This window comes from Berghia stephanieae, chromosome 6 (genome assembly GCF_034508935.2).
Source record: "Berghia stephanieae isolate SIO BIC M18660-M18661 chromosome 6, UCSD_Bste_1.3, whole genome shotgun sequence".
In the NCBI taxonomy this organism is placed as follows: domain Eukaryota; kingdom Metazoa; phylum Mollusca; class Gastropoda; order Nudibranchia; family Aeolidiidae; genus Berghia; species Berghia stephanieae.
Window position 1 is genome coordinate 40,141,083 of NC_088365.1, and position 16,156 is coordinate 40,157,238.

Consider the following 16,156-nt stretch of genomic DNA (forward strand, 5'->3'; position numbering starts at 1 on the left):
AGCTTGACTAACGAAAAGACAGACATTCTGGATCTCAACTTTGACCAAGATGCCCTAGCCTTGATAGAAAATGAGCTAAGATCAGAAGAGACGTCATCAAACAACCATAGGTATTCAGAGAGAGTCAAAACGTTTGCTGTCACTATGAACTTTTACAGTCCTCAGGCCTATAGGTATTTGAGAAAAACGTTCCACCTACCGAATCCCTCTACAATCAGATGATGGGCATCCTCTGTAAAATGTGAGCCTGGAATTCTGTAAGAAGTCTTAGTCAAGCTGTCTGAAGACTTGAAGAAAGACGAAAGGATGAGGGATGTATGTATGATGTTTGATGCAGTTGCTATCAGAAAGGAAATTGCTTTTGACACCAAGACTGGATCATTTTCCGGGTGTGTTGATTTTGGAACATTTTTCCAAGGCAACAGCGACGATGTGGCAACAGAGGCACTTTTCTTCATAGTGGCTGGGATTCAAGGTCACTGGAAACGTCCATTTGGCTACTTTTTAGGAAAGGCAGATGGATATATGCAGGCCCAACTCGTTAATCATGCTGTCAGTCTGCTTGGTGAAAATGGGTTCAATGTCGTTTTCGTGACTTGCGACGGTAGTTTTATCAATTAAGCCGCTGCAAAAGCATTAGGATGCCACTTCGACAGCAATGTAATCCAATCAAGCTTTCCACACCCGGAGGATAATGATAAGTCCATATTCTTTGTTTTCGATGCCTGTCATCTTTTGAAGAGTGTGAGGAATTGTCTTGGCGATTTAAAGCACATTAAATTTATGGACCAGGACATCAAGTGGTGCTATGTTCAGGAACTACACAGAGTACAAATGAGCGATGATCTGAATTTGGTCAACGAATAGAACATCAAACATATAGATTACTTCAAGTCAAAAATGAATGTTAGGATAGCCGCACAGACGCTCAGTAATTCCGTTGCTGATGCCATAGATTTTTTGCGCGAAAACCAAAAGCACCCTGATTTTAGAAATAGTGAGGCGACAACAACCTTCATTAGAAATATTGACACCATGTTTGATTTATGTAACAGTAGGAATCCAGTAGCAAGATAGACATCAACAACCTTCAAAACAAAATAGATAGTTTTAGAAAACTGGCAGACTACCTGAAGCAACTGACAGACAGACGTCTCTGGCAGGCCTTTGATGACAGGAAGAAGGAAGACACCATTTCCTGGATTCTTGGTGACCATTAACCCAATTACCAAGATATGTGAGATAATGCTGTCAAGACAACAGAACCCCCTGAAATTTGTGTTGACTTACAAGATGTCACAAGACCACTTGGAGATGTTTTTCAGTCGGCTGCGAAGAAGGGGTGGGTGGAACAACAGCCCAAATGCTCTCCAGTTGAAATGGTCAATGAGAGCATTGCTTATTCACAACGATGTCTCTCCCTCATCCTATGCCAACTGTATTGAACCTTCCGATCCAGACAACACGATATTCATGTCATCTCCAAACAAAAGCAACCCCTTGTGTGAACAGCTCATAGCCACTCCTTCTTCTTACCACGAGAATGCTTTGTTCTATATAGTAGGATTCATCTGTCGTAAGATGGCTAGGCAAAGCAAATGCACAACATGCGCTGTGGCATTATTTACTTTTGCATCGGAAACACCAGACCTAGAATCAATGGATTGCTCGGCTTTGCTTCGTCAAAAAGATCGGGGTGGACTGTTGGCTTCAAATTATGATATGTATAAAATTATCGTTGTTGCAGATAGACTCCTCAAAGCCGAACTTCTGTCTTCAGAAAATGCCATCAAACGTGTCAGCAATTCATTGATGTTCAAACTGCAGTCTCGGGTGTATGGAGAAGTGCGAAGCAGTGTGTTTTGTGAACGGACATCACACTTTATGGAAAGTCATAGCATGGAAGAGGCGACCACGGAGCGCAGATGATCAAGACAGCAGTCTTCATCTATACGAGGATGATCTCCAAACACCACGCCAAGATAATCACCGAGAGATTCGTCCACGCCGGTAAGACATCCGTGAGGCATCTCCTGAACAAGAAAATATTATTCCTCAACCAATAGGTGAGTGCATTGGAGTTGACATCAAATCGTCTGCATTTAACTGAGAACAAAACACAATATTAGTAACCTTATATAACATGGAATAATATAATATTATTTCCTCTTTTAATGCGATCACAGACACAAATAGAATCATGATTTTGTTCTTTTTCCTCTGAAAAAATGACATTATTTTGTGTACTTTTGAGCCGTAAAGCGCATCATCGTTGTCAGTTTTATTGAAGATAACACTATTATTATAATGGTAACAACGGTAAACATCCGTTCGCTCGCCACAAGTTCACTGCGTCGACTCAAACCCCTCTTCGCTCACTGCCGTCCGCCATGTTTTACTGAGGAGAAGAGAGAGGCAATTCCCCGCACGCAGTCTCCTATTCATCAAGGTCTATTGATTAGATCGAGCACGTGATCGATCAAGTCATTTCGGGCTCGACCCAAAACTAGATCCGAGTGAAACAGGAGGACCACGCCTCTTTATCATCTGATCAGAAAATGAGCAATCTATTGCAGTACAGCAGTAGAAAGCAATGTAGAGCTCTTTTAGATCAAAACAGTTCTGTGAAAAAATTGCTGCGCGTACATCCAACTGCCTCAGCATAGCCTTGGGTCGAGATTGAAACGATCAAATCGAGCGGGTTTTCGATCGAGTCCTCTAAAATCGAGCGGGTTTCAGGCGGGTTTCGAGTCAGTGACGTCATCGAGCAGTGATTCGTTTGAAAAAAACAAAAACACGAACATCTCGTTTGCCACAGGAAACTTCACAGACCCCTCCCTCTCTTATGTCTGTGGCTGGCTTGACTGCAGCTGGTTATGATGGGGGCTGCCAGATGGCCAAGTTCAAAATTGGTTACTAAGAAACGCTTTTCTATTATTATTCATTTTTTAAAAAAAATGAAAAGATAAGTATCCAACTGTAGTCGATTGATTTGTTAATCAAAACCAATGAGTTTTTCAAGGGAGTCAGAATGCTTGTGGTGTTTGGCTATTTAGGGTCTATTTGACTACTTGGGTAAGAAGAAATCTGGCTATCTGGCAGCCTTGATTATGATCGTACGTCGCATCACACACACACACACACACACACACACACACACACACACACGCGCGCGCGCGCGCGCGCGCCATCAAACAGTTGTTGATGGTGAAGGGTTGAGACCCCCCCCCCCCCCCCCACCACCACCACCACCGCTGTCACCTTAACATTTCATATTTATGTCGTGCCAAAAGTTGTCGGCCGCCCCCCACCTCCCATTTGTCACTGGTCGTCATCGCCTCTTGTGTATGCGGGAAAAGCTCGTGGCTTTCATTATTTGAAAAATAAATGAACAAGAATGGTGTGTTTTTATTAGGTAGGTAGATAATTATAATATTTAGCAGGTTCCACCCCAAACACACACGGATTGCCCGGACACGATGATAACGATGCCGACGACAATGGATGACGACGATGATGATGATGATTATCGTGTTTCTGTTTAAAAAATGATAATACTTTAGCAGGTTCCACCCCCACCCCCCACACGGATAGACCGGACCCGAAGATGATGATTGTGGTATTGTTGGCTGTTATGGCTGTGATGAGGATGATGATAATGATGATGATGATGATGATGATGATGATGATGATGATGATGATGATGATGATGATGATGATGATGATAATAATAATAATACTAAATGGCATTTATATAGCGCTTTACCCCGTTGTCACAGGCTCTAAGCGCTTTACAGTGATATAAAACAAAACATATTACAGTGAGACAAGTGTGATACGAATTCAATTTAACAACAACAAAATATGAAAATAATATTGCAACATTATGACGTAAAAAGATAAAACTTTAAGCGAGATTTGAACGTTGTCAACGAATCCGAGCATCTCACGTGTGATGGGAGAGAGTTCCAAAAATGGGGGGCCGAAAATTGAAAAGACTGTTCACCTATTTTACGCGATGGCTTAGGTTTGACAAGGATTGATTGGTCATTGCTTGACCTCAAGTTTCTATTGGGGACATATATGTTTAGAAGGTCTTTAATATAGGAGGGACTGTTCGTGCTCAGGGATTTGTAGACAACAGTACAAATCTTATAGGCAACTCTTTTTTCCACAGGAAGCCAATGTAACTCACGGAGAAGAAGAGTTGCTGACGGGTATTTTTTTGTTATTGCGTACAATGAGCCTGGCTGCGTTATTTCGAGCAACCTGAAGTTTGCTAATTTTGTCTTTAGCTAAATTCGCCCAAAGGGAGTTACAATAGTCCAATTTAGATAAAACCAGGGAATTAATTAAAAGTTCTGTTATATGCTTCGGTATTAAATTACGAATGATGATGATGACGATGGCGCAGATGGTGATTATTTGTTCGGTCGCTCTCTTGTCACAAAATCAAGCCTTGTCAGTGGCCGGATGAGTGACAGTGATTGTTGAAAATTGTGATCCAGACGTGAAGTCCGTGTGTAAGACACTTGGCTCAGGTGTGAATGTATTCCTATCTTCTATAAGCAATGACGGGCATTGTAAAGAGCTTTAATACAAAAAGACTCCAAACAGCGATCGGTACCTACTGTACGAAATGGATGTATGGTCGATATGGCGTGCCGGAGGAATAAACTAAATTAAATATTGTGAAGTTCATTGAGCATGGTAAATCCTTGGAAATGCGCTTTGAACTAATACACCTGCTAGACAACTCCGATTCCAATATAAACGACTGATTAATGTTCCCATTATTAAACTATAGTTATCTGAAAATCTTTCTTTGTCGGGACTCCAAAAGTATGGAACGAATTAGACAAAGAAAGCAAAGGGGTCTTTTAGGAGCACGGATTGATTTTAGATTGATTATTAGATTGAAATGTGTTGATATTTATTTTATCCATTATTATTAGGGTGGTGGTGATGATGATGATCCCGCTGATATGATGGTGATGATAAATAAATTAAACATAATTCCCTTTATTCATCCCATAGGGGAGATTCGTCTTTCGGGTCTATTCTAAGGGAAGACTGGAATAACCCAAGCGACAGCCGCAGTGCAGCGCCGCAAATTTAGTTAGGGCAAGGTGACTTGCTCAAGACCACTCAGTGGCGGGTGATCGAACCGGTACCTTTCGGGTGCCAACCAAAGACCGTACCGCTGCCCCTGATGATGATGATGATGATGATGATGATGATGATGATGATGATGATGATGATGATGGGAACTAACACAAAGAATACACAGGCATCTAAAATTGAAACATTCCATATTCAAAGCTAATGTTTTACTTTAAAAAATTGAGCTTCACAATATCCACTAAATGTGATCAAAGCGCTTTACAAGGGGTCCCTGGTCAACAGCAACATTTAATATGTAGGACGGGACATGCCGCCTGTTAGGCGATATTACAATTTTTCAAAGACAACGCTGTTAACGGCCAGCCAGGTACTCATTTTACACCTGAGTACGGTGAGAGAATGTGAGTAAAGAGCCTTGTCCAAGGACTCAACTATGCACCGAGCGCGAGGCTCGAACCCAGGACTTTCCGATCCGAAAGCGGGTGTCATACCATTAGACCATTATAATGCACTAGACCCATGGCCAATTAGCGTACTATAGTTACGTCATGACTAGACCACATAGCCGCACTACTGTAGGAGTGTTCATTGATAGATGGATGCGTGTGTGTCATAGAAATAGCCTTAGTGTGTTTGTGTGTGTGTGTGTGTGTGTGTGTGTGTGTGTGTGTGTGATAGTCAAACTTTAGTAGGTTTAATGAAGTCTTGTCACACACGCATGATACACCTATACGAATTTCCCTGCCACCCAGACCAGCGGCGTGGCGTATTGACGGCATATGATGGTGCCATGATTAGAAGAAAAAACAAACTTCTAAAACAGTGAATACGATTAAGAGGAGAGAGCACATGTTAAAAACTCTCTTTTTTGGAAAGGTGGGGGGAGAGTCGATGACTTCTACAAGTGGACAAAACTCACAAAAACAAATAATTCATGAAAACAACAAGCCACAACACTGAGATACAAGTCCCGTATGAAAAGGTCTTTGTAATTATTATTTGCCCACCAAATAAAGGATTGGATTTGGTCGATAATGCAATCAATATGTGATAAATGTAAATCAAAAGAGAAAAAAAATAATCTATGACAAAAATTACTTACTCTTAGTACTTGTAAAGAAAATCTGCACGGCGATGTTTCATCTCTGCAAATCTTTTTATAATTTGTTTATTAAAATCTGGAATGGTATCTATTTCAGCTTTGTGAATTGATAGAATCATCAACGAATTTAACCGCTCCTGTTTCATCGAATTTCGCAAGAAATTTTTCACTCTTTTAAGGGTGCTAAAACAACGTTCAGGTTCAGCAGAAGCTATAGGCGTTGTGATGATGAGTTTTAGAAGTTTTGTGCTTTCCGTGAAGCTAGTCTGCAGGCCAGTATCAACAATGGTAGACAGCAATTTTATTACAGATGGACAATTTTTATGGGAAAATGATTCGTTTTGATAAATCACCTGGAGCTCACTTTTCAGTTTATCAGATTCTAAAAATGGGTATTTATGGATAATGGTTTTAAAATGTGCTTCAGGAAATTGAGCCCGAAAGATGGTGAACTTAATAGGATTTAAAATAGCAAAAGAAGATAAAAATGTATTGTCAATAAGCCTGCTTGTTAAATGTGTCATGAGGACATCACAGACTTCAACAGCTGTATCCTTAACATTCGAACTGGTCTGTTTCCTTTTTTTGCTGGATGTTACTGGTCCTTCTTCTAATGTGTCCCTAACTACTTGAATGGTCTTAACAAAATCCTCTACACATCTAGCTGAGTCCGCCCCATTACTTAATCGGTCTTGAAATAAGTTATAAAGTACTTCCACGTGATTAAATATGGTGTGGAAAAAATCAAGGAGGTAATTGAATTCTTTGTCTTCCAGAATTCTTTGGAGTCCACAAGCATCTCTTACAGTTATGTCATCCCACATTGAAGGGTTTTCTATCATATTTTCAAAGCAATCAAGAAGCTCACTTTTTGTTTTATGGACACTGGCTATCAACCTGCTCTGAAAATTCCATCGTGTATTACTTGGAGTGGGCAAACGTTTTGAGCATGTAGCCCTTAAAGCACCTGAACGTTTAGGAGAGACAGAAAAAAATGAAGAGAATCCCTCCAGGTTTGAAAAGAACAATCTGGCATTAGAAATACGACCAACTAATCTTTTAAGGATTAAATTGAACTGATGTGCGTAACAATGAACATAATGGGCATAGGGATACTCGCTTTTTATTATTGTTTGAACACCACCTGTTGTTCCGCTCATCACCGCGGCGCCATCGTAAGCCTGCGCTATAAGTTTTTCTTTTTATCTAAAAAAAAGCCAAGTTCTTCTTTCAAAATACAGGCAAGACCATTTGCTGATCTGTCATGCACGTCTACAAATTTTAATACTCGTTCAACGGGAAGTTTATCGTTCACATAACGTAATATTATTACGAATTGAGAAACACAAGAAATATCGGTGGTTTCGTCGGCTTCTACAGCCACAAATTCTGTGTTTTCAATCTCTTTCTTAATAAACTCTATGTAAATTTGATATACACAGTCTAGAATCTCGTTTTGTATAGTATTGGACGTGTATTTTGTAACATTTGCTGATTTTAAATGATCTTCCAGCTGGCTATCTAAGGAAGAGAGAAGAGTCAGGAGGTCAAGAAATACGCCTCTGTTGAACTAACTGTGAGCCATTCATGTCTGTCATACCATGTCACCGAAAAAGAGCGTTTTCGAGATTTCCACACTTGCGTTAATTCAAAATCAGTTGGTTGATGAGGCCCTAGTCTTTTTATGTCTAATTTGTCATCTAGTGTAAATCTCCCAAACGGTCGGTGAAGTAAAGAGTCAACTTGATTCATTGCAATTCATTGTTTAACAAAACAAAACTTCAAAGTATATCACAAATAATAGAAATCAGTGGAATACGATTAATGATAACACAAATAAAAGGTAGATTCAGATCTTAAAGCATCACAAAGAAAAAATCACTCCACTTAAGTACTTAAGAAATCAAACAACACACCAAAGTATAACTGTTGACAATCTTCGCTTTCTTTCTCTGACTGAAACAAATACACACACAAACACACACATACACAAACACACACAAATACACACATATAAACACTCATACACACGTAACCATCAACTCGGCACTACAAGCAAGAAATATGTTGGTAAATTCGTCCACAATGCTTCGTTGCATACAATTACTTTATTCAATAATCGTGAAATTGAGGTGGGGGGGGGGGGGGGGGGGCGGATTTTAATATGTCATATTTTTAAGTTTTATGTTGTTTCTCTTTGCTGCTTACAAATAAACTTGACAATGTTTTTTTGACAGTAAATGTAATAATATGGATGGCCAAAGTTACCCTTATTATGACGCCAATGGTGTAACATTGGCGCATCCCCCCAGTCCAACGATGGAGCTCTCAGATCCTGGCACGAGTCGAGGGGTTTTCCGCTATTTGAAGTTAGTATAATTCGACCCAGTTTCTCACTCAATCAGCTGTAGCGATACTAATGGAGAGAGCGTTAACTGGAGCTCGGATTGCGTTGCACCACGGTCTTGATTTAGTCACTAATTCGCGCGGTCGCGCAGCGATGTCACCAACACACGAGTCAGCGCAGTGCGTGAATCGGAATCTTGAATAGAGCGGAGACTAAAAAGGCAGTATGTTGTTGGCGAGTTGGCAAAAGACAGTGGAGCTATAAATTTCTCAGTTTTATTTTAATTAAATCATGCTGTTAATGATTTTAAAAAGATTGGTATGGTGCCTGGCACCATTCGATCCAATGGCCCCACGCCACTGACCCAGACACACTAACATCTGACAAGGAGGAGTGAGGGCTGTGGAAGAACCACAGACTACCGTGTGCAAACGTTGGCGATTGGTATCGGATGGCAAACTGTGATCGTTTGAAATGATTCAAAACACTCGTTACCCCTCCGCTCGCTCGGATCCTGATCGTCTCAAGCTCGTCTCACGTGTCAAGATTGTCTCAAGCTCGTCTCAAGCTCACAACCCGCTCGATCGTTTTACTAACTCGCTCTTCCGGCATTGAGATCGGACGCTGAATCGTGGCTTGGCGCTCGATCGTTGATCGGGTAAAAGCGATCAAATAACTGGCTATTAAGCTTAACTGCTGGTCAAAATTATTCGCGATGGTGGTGTACGAACGAATCGGCGGTCTCAAGAAGTGGGTGAGAGAGGGATCTAGTAATGACTTTGAGTTTGAAACGAATATTTTTGTGTTCGTGGATAGCTCACACGGTAGAGCCACGCTCTCACCCGCCAGGCGGAGTTGTCGTACCAATAAGGTCGCAGGTTCAAACCCCACCACCGCCGCGAAAAATTTTTATTCTCTATTGTCTTCTGGCACTTTTCTATTCACTTCATATCTTGTTGTTACCAACATAAGTGCCTGCTCCACTCACTTTTCTGAATTAAAAATTCACCCCATACACCGGAGCATACTCAATGTCTCAATCGTTTCTATGTTATATGTTTGTGTTGAGAATATTGGCTATTAAGCTTAACTGCTGGTCAAATTATTCGCGATGGTGGTGTACGAACGAATCGGCGGTCTCAAGAAGTGGGTGAGAGAGGGATCTAGTAATGACTTTGAGTTTGAAACGAATATTTTTGTGTTCGTGGATAGCTCACACGGTAGAGCCACGCTCTCACCTGCCAGGCGGAGTTGTCGTACCAATAAGGTCGCAGGTTCAAACCCACCACCGCCGCGAAAAATTTTTATTCTCTATTGTCTTCTGGCACTTTTCTATTCACTTCATATCTTGTTGTTACCAACATAAGTGCCTGCTCCACTCACTTTTCTGAATTAAAAATTCACCCCATACACCGGAGCATACTCAATGTCTCAATCGTTTCTATGTTATATGTTTGTGTTGAGAATATTGGCTATTAAGCTTAACTGCTGGTCAAAATTATTCGCGATGGTGGTGTACGAACGAATCGGCGGTCTCAAGAAGTGGGTGAGAGAGGGATCTAGTAATGACTTTGAGTTTGAAACGAATATTTTTGTGTTCGTGGATAGCTCACACGGTAGAGCCACGCTCTCACCTGCCAGGCGGAGTTGTCGTACCAATAAGGTCGCAGGTTCAAACCCCACCACCGCCGCGAAAATTTTTTATTCTCTATTGTCTTCTGGCACTTTTCTATTCACTTCATATCTTGTTGTTACCAACATAAGTGCCTGCTCCACTCACTTTTCTGAATTAAAAATTCACCCCATACACCGGAGCATACTCAATGTCTCAATCGTTTCTATGTTATATGTTTGTGTTGAGAATATTGGCTATTAAGCTTAACTGCTGGTCAAAATTATTCGCGATGGTGGTGTACGAACGAATCGGCGGTCTCAAGAAGTGGGTGAGAGAGGGATCTAGTAATGACTTTGAGTTTGAAACGAATATTTTTGTGTTCGTGGATAGCTCACACGGTAGAGCCACGCTCTCACCTGCCAGGCGGAGTTGTCGTACCAATAAGGTCGCAGGTTCAAACCCCACCACCGCCGCGAAAAATTTTTATTCTCTATTGTCTTCTGGCACTTTTCTATTCACTTCATATCTTGTTGTAAATAACCCAACACTACCTCAGCACCTTAACGCACATGGTGACATTCTTAAGCTCTAAGAACACTTGTACTAGACAGAGATTTATGGAGGCAAATTACTAACTGGATAATAGGAGCAGACTGACATAATCTAAGTGACGCACACATTCACGGCAAGCGTCCATATATTCATTCATTTGCTGAACCTATGTAGTATTGACCTAGAAATAGGAGAACTAACGAGCAATCTATTGCAGTTCAGCATGGCAATTATATAGAGCTCTTTTGGGATAAAAACGTTACTGTGAAAAAATTGCTGCGCAATTATTGTTACACACAGTGAAAAAATTGCCTTCCTTTCACTCAAGGGTGTCATCAAAGAAAAATAAACCAGCACAAACATGAAATCACATTCAAAATAAAGACTGAAAAACGATCTTTGTTATAGATATGTGTCATGGATTCCGTAGAACGAAGATTTTGAGTTGAAGTTGGGTAATTTTTCACCGCTGTCGCCAAAATTTTAATGGGTTTTGTGTCCCTACTGTTTACGGTTATAGTGATTCGTTTTGAAAGGTGAGGAGCCTTCGATCTATTCTAATTCTAGACGTCTAGAGAGATAGATAGACTCTAAACTTAGATACCATTTTTGGTCTTACTTTATTGTTTATTATTTATAAATACAAAGGTAGAGTCAATTAGCTAGCACAGAGCTACCAGATGACCAGCTGTAAGTTCTCATGTGGAGTCAGCAACTGACTGTTCAGTACAGTTCAGTAACAGCTGTGGTGGCGGTGTTTAGTTTAAACTTTGTGATTGTGTTGTGTTTTGAAAATTATCATCAATGAAAATGGGAATGAGTAAATGACAGCTGTTTAAGTTTTAAGTTTAGGCTGTCGTTATTGCCAGACATGTCTGTCAATAAAGATGAACGATTTGCCAGACACCGTCTGGCAATAAGTAAAGCCCAGGCTTTTTAAATTTTTAGATTGTGATTGTGATTGTGTGATTATTGCCGCACTTTTGTCTGCCTCTAAAGAAAAACGCTTAGACACCTGTCTGGCAATAAAGATGAACGGTTATTGCTAGACACTGTCTGACAATAATGATGGGCGATTCTACACAGACACTTTTTTTTGAAACTCCGCTCTTTTAAACATTTATCCACATTCCAGATTATGGAATGTTTCAAAATGCACATAGGTCTAGTCTAGTCATAAGTTAAATTAATAAAATATCAATAAAACATAAAATTAACCAACAATAAATCAGTTGATGGATAGTAGGTTACTACTAGTTACTACATATACACAATAATATGCGTCAACTTTCATGTGATGTCATGGCCGAATGGTTAAGTCGTTTGCCTTAGGAGGTTTGTCAGAATCGACGCTGTGGGTTTGAATCCTGGTTCCGCCCCATTTTCTTTTTTTCCCCGTCTTCTCTTTACAGAGCGCTGCAAATGATAAATGTCCCATCCACCCCCTCTTTTTAAAAAAAACATTTCTCTCTCTCTCTCTCTCTCTCTCTCTCTCTCTCTCTCTCTCTCTCTCTCTCTCTCTCTCTCTCTCTCTCTCTCTCTCTCTCTCTCTCTCTCTCTCTCTCTCTCTCTCTCTCTCTCTCTCTTGGTTCCTTTCTCATTGTCATATTCGTCCGCACTCCGATCTCAAAAGTATATTCTAAAAAGAATAAATAAATAAAAAGCAAACTAAATGAATAAGGCCTTGTCCTTTTCCAATCTCAATTTTATTTCAGAGATACAGAATATCGAAGAAAGACAATTGCATCATCTGTGAACAAATACATAACAGTGAAACGTAACAATAACTGATATCGTAAGGCTTTTATAATTCTCTATGCCCCCCAAGTCTTTGGATAGTGCTTTCTTGACAAGTAGGGGACAAAGACTGATATTAAATTAGAAAAATGATGATCAGTTGCAATAATATGGTGCTTTCTTTGCAGATAGAGGACAGGGATATAGATTAGAAAAATAATACTAAATGATTTTCGAGTTTTAAGTAACGTAAAATGAAAGTCATTTAATTCTTGAGCGCCTCTCAGGTAGCTGGTCTGTTTCCTTCAGACCAGGCTTGTTGTATGGCTGGAGGGCCATCAAAGCGCGGGGCAAGCGAGCTGTCCTAGGAAGTGGAGTTCCTTCGGCATCACCGGCTGGAGCAATCGGTTTGTTAGGTTGTTTTGTTGGGACGATATTTTCGTCAGCAGGACCGTTGCTGGGTGGCTCTTCGAGCGGTGGAGCATCGGGCTGTACTGTCTCTGGAGTTGCTTTCTGGCCTGCTGAGTTGGAGACCATCTTGGGTGTTGCAGGCGTTGAATTATTGCTCTTTGCCACTGTTGTGGTGGGTGTAGGCAGTGGGGCTAGAGGGGCCCTGGCAATCACTGGGTGGTAGAGGCGCAGGAATTTTCTGTTTCTTAGTGTTATTCTGCCCGATCCATCAACTCTGACGACATACTGGTCGAACTGACGGACTTCAATAACGATTCCTGTTTTGTCCCATTTCGTGGGAAATGGCCCTGTCTGATTTTATATCCTGACGCAGTCTCCAACAGTAAGGGGGGGTAGAATGCGAGTATGGGCAGATAGTCTTTCTGCATCCTTCATGTGCCTGTTTCTTAAGGCATCTTCCCTGTTGGCCAAGGTCTCTTGCCAGGTTTTATGGGGATATATTTTCCTGGGTGTATTGGAATAAAGTCCTGATTGGCCTTCCAAATATGCACATCGCAGGGGATAGCCGAGTGTCCCTGTCTGGCGTGTCACGATACTGAAGGATGGCGCATTGGAAGGAGTCTGTGTCAAGGTTCCCGTCACGACCGGTGTTGTCCATGATCATTCGTTTGATGGTCTTGACGCCCTGCTGTTGCTGTGGGGGAATGCTACTGAGGAGAGACGGTGTTGGACCCCCCAGTTGCGCAGGAACGTTGTTGTGGCTGTAGAGGTGAATTCTGGGCCACCGTCAGATGAGAGTTCATCACTGATGCCGTAAGTAGTGAAAGTGCGTCTTAGGCTGGTAATGAGGCCTGTGGATCCACCATGTGCTCTTTCCACGATGGGCCAATTGCTATATCTGTCGACAATTACTAAGTAGTTATGTCCTGCATATTGGAAAAAGTCTGCACAGATACACTGGAAGGGGTATTGGGGTTGCATTGGCGGGGTAGGGGGAGCACTTGGTTGAGTTGGGGCTATGCGGTTGCAAGACTGGCACTTCGCATTCCACTTATTGCAGCGGTCATCCCAGGCCAGAAAAATGAGGCGTCAGCGCGGGAGAACATTTGGGACACACCTTGATGAGCTGAGTGGAGGGCTCGCAGGGCTTTGTCGCGCAGACTAGGAGGAATAATTATGCGGTCATTGTACAAAGCCACACCATCGAAACTTGTAAGTTTGTCTCTGAATTGAAAGTAAGGTCTAAGTTCTGTTGGCAATTTGTCTTTTGCATCAGGGAACCCATTTTCTATCAGGTCAATTGATTCAACCATTGAGTGGTCACTGCTGGTGGTAACACGAACATCGTTCCAAGTTATTGAGCTGATACCTCCAAGGGGTATTTCTTCATCTGCGTGTAAATTGGGGTTTGCAGGTTGTGCTCTGATGGCCATGAGGAAGTCATGAGGCAGAGTAGGGAGGCTGAAGTCAGTGGAGATGGGGGTTGCATTGTCGGGTAGATGGAGGTGTTCGGCTTCGCCCACTGGTTTGCGTGAGATGGTGTCGGCAGCAACATGATGGACACCAGGGATATGAGTAATCTGGAACCGATATTTCAGTGTCTTTTCTTTTAAGTTCCTGAGTCGTGGGTTTGGGATGGCATCCAAGTTCCTGTCAGTGAACACCTTAAGGAGGGGTTTGTGATCAACTGCGATAATCAGGTTGGGACAGCCTAGCACGAAATGACGAGTTTTGTTGAGGGCATCTACCACAGCCAGGGCCTCTCCTTCAATCGGGGCGTATCTTGCCTCTGCTGGTGATGTAAAGCGGCTGCCCACTAATGTCACTTTCCACCCTGTTCGGCAGCAGAATGGTTTGTTTGATGCGCATGTGCAATGCTTTTGTAGTAGCCAGAATCCAATGCCATCTTTGCTGAAATCAGTGGCCAGACATGTCGGTTTGTTTTTGTCAAATATTTCCACGCCTCTCTGAATTTCTTGGACGATGATGGACTTAGTTTCTTCAAACAGCTTGTCTAGATCGTCAGTCCACATGAATGGTGTCTTGGGTTGAAGCAGTGTGCGGAATGGTTGCATTCTTTCTGCTGACGCAAAGGCATATGCGACCTGGTTTACAAGGCCAAACCAGCTTCTCACGTCGGTGATTGTGCTGGGTTTGGGAAATTTCTGAATTGCTTCTAAGACTTGTGGGCATGGACGAACAGTTGTTGGCGTAATTTCAAACCCTGCGAACTGGACTGTTTCTTTAGCAAAGGAGAACTTTGACGGGTTAAGAATGACCCCATTCCTGCCACATGTATCCAGGAACTTGGCTGTTTGGAAGAAACTGTCTTCTATGGATTGGGACCACATGATAGTGTCATCAATTACTTTTGTCTTGTTGCCGATGTCACTTATAATCTCGTCGAATCGTCTGGTGTAGGCATCGCCAGATGAAATGTACCCTTGAGGGCACACGCGATATCTGTATCGGCCCCAAGGGGTTATGAAGGTAGTCAGGTGTCTGTCCTCGGGGTCTAGTGCTATGCTGTGATAGCCATTCCAGGCATCGAAAGTACTCTTTCTCGTGTTGTGTGGAACCATGCGGGCCTGGTGGAATGGCGACTGAGTGTGGTGCGTCTCTCTAGTGGCATAGCGATTAAGGGCTTGGAAGTCCACGGTTCGGCGAGGTTTTCCCGATTTCTTAGCGCAGACAACCATCCGATGACACCATGACACTGGGGTCCCGATTGGAACTGGTTCCAGTACGCCAAGTTGATTGTCCTGATCAAGGCCAGCCTTAACCTGTTCCTGCCAGTAGATGGGTACTGGGATAGGGGTGTGGTGTGCAACAGGCATGGCCTCATCGTCGATAAGGAGTCTCATTGGGGGTCCAGACATCATTGGCAGCCCTTGGTGCTCGCAGACATTGAAAGTGCTACTTTTGTAGTAGTCTAAGAGCCATTGTTCAAGCTTTTCTCTGTTTTCTTCTATGGCTGGGAAGGGCAGGATTGTTGGGAGGGGTGGTGGTTTCTGGCGAGGAGGACAATCGCAAGGGTCTTTGTCAGCAGTATTATTAGATTCACTATGTAGGGCAGTTGGATGGTCTTCATAGAGTCTGTTATTATGGCTGATTCTATTGAAGGGAATGAGTGGTGTATGATACCAAGGTCTTTGCAGGCTTCCATGGATAAGAAAAATTTGTCAGTTGCTTGCGAGATGTAAACAATTTGATGCGTTGTTTTCCGTTGCATGGATTGTGTGAAGCCTGTTATTCGAAGGGCTAGGGC

The 16,156-nt window shown here is 42.2% G+C and overlaps 1 protein-coding gene across 1 annotated transcript in view; it reads left to right on the plus strand.

The window, feature by feature from the left end:
- Nucleotides 1-11,068: 11,068 nt before the first annotated feature.
- LOC144975022 (uncharacterized) overlaps nucleotides 11,069-16,156 on the plus strand; it is a 64,744-nt gene continuing 59,656 nt past the window's right edge. The window contains exon 1 of the mRNA XM_078918666.1: nucleotides 11,069-11,276. The gene's annotated coding sequence lies outside the window, so the exon portion shown is untranslated. The remainder of the gene's footprint in view (nucleotides 11,277-16,156) is intronic.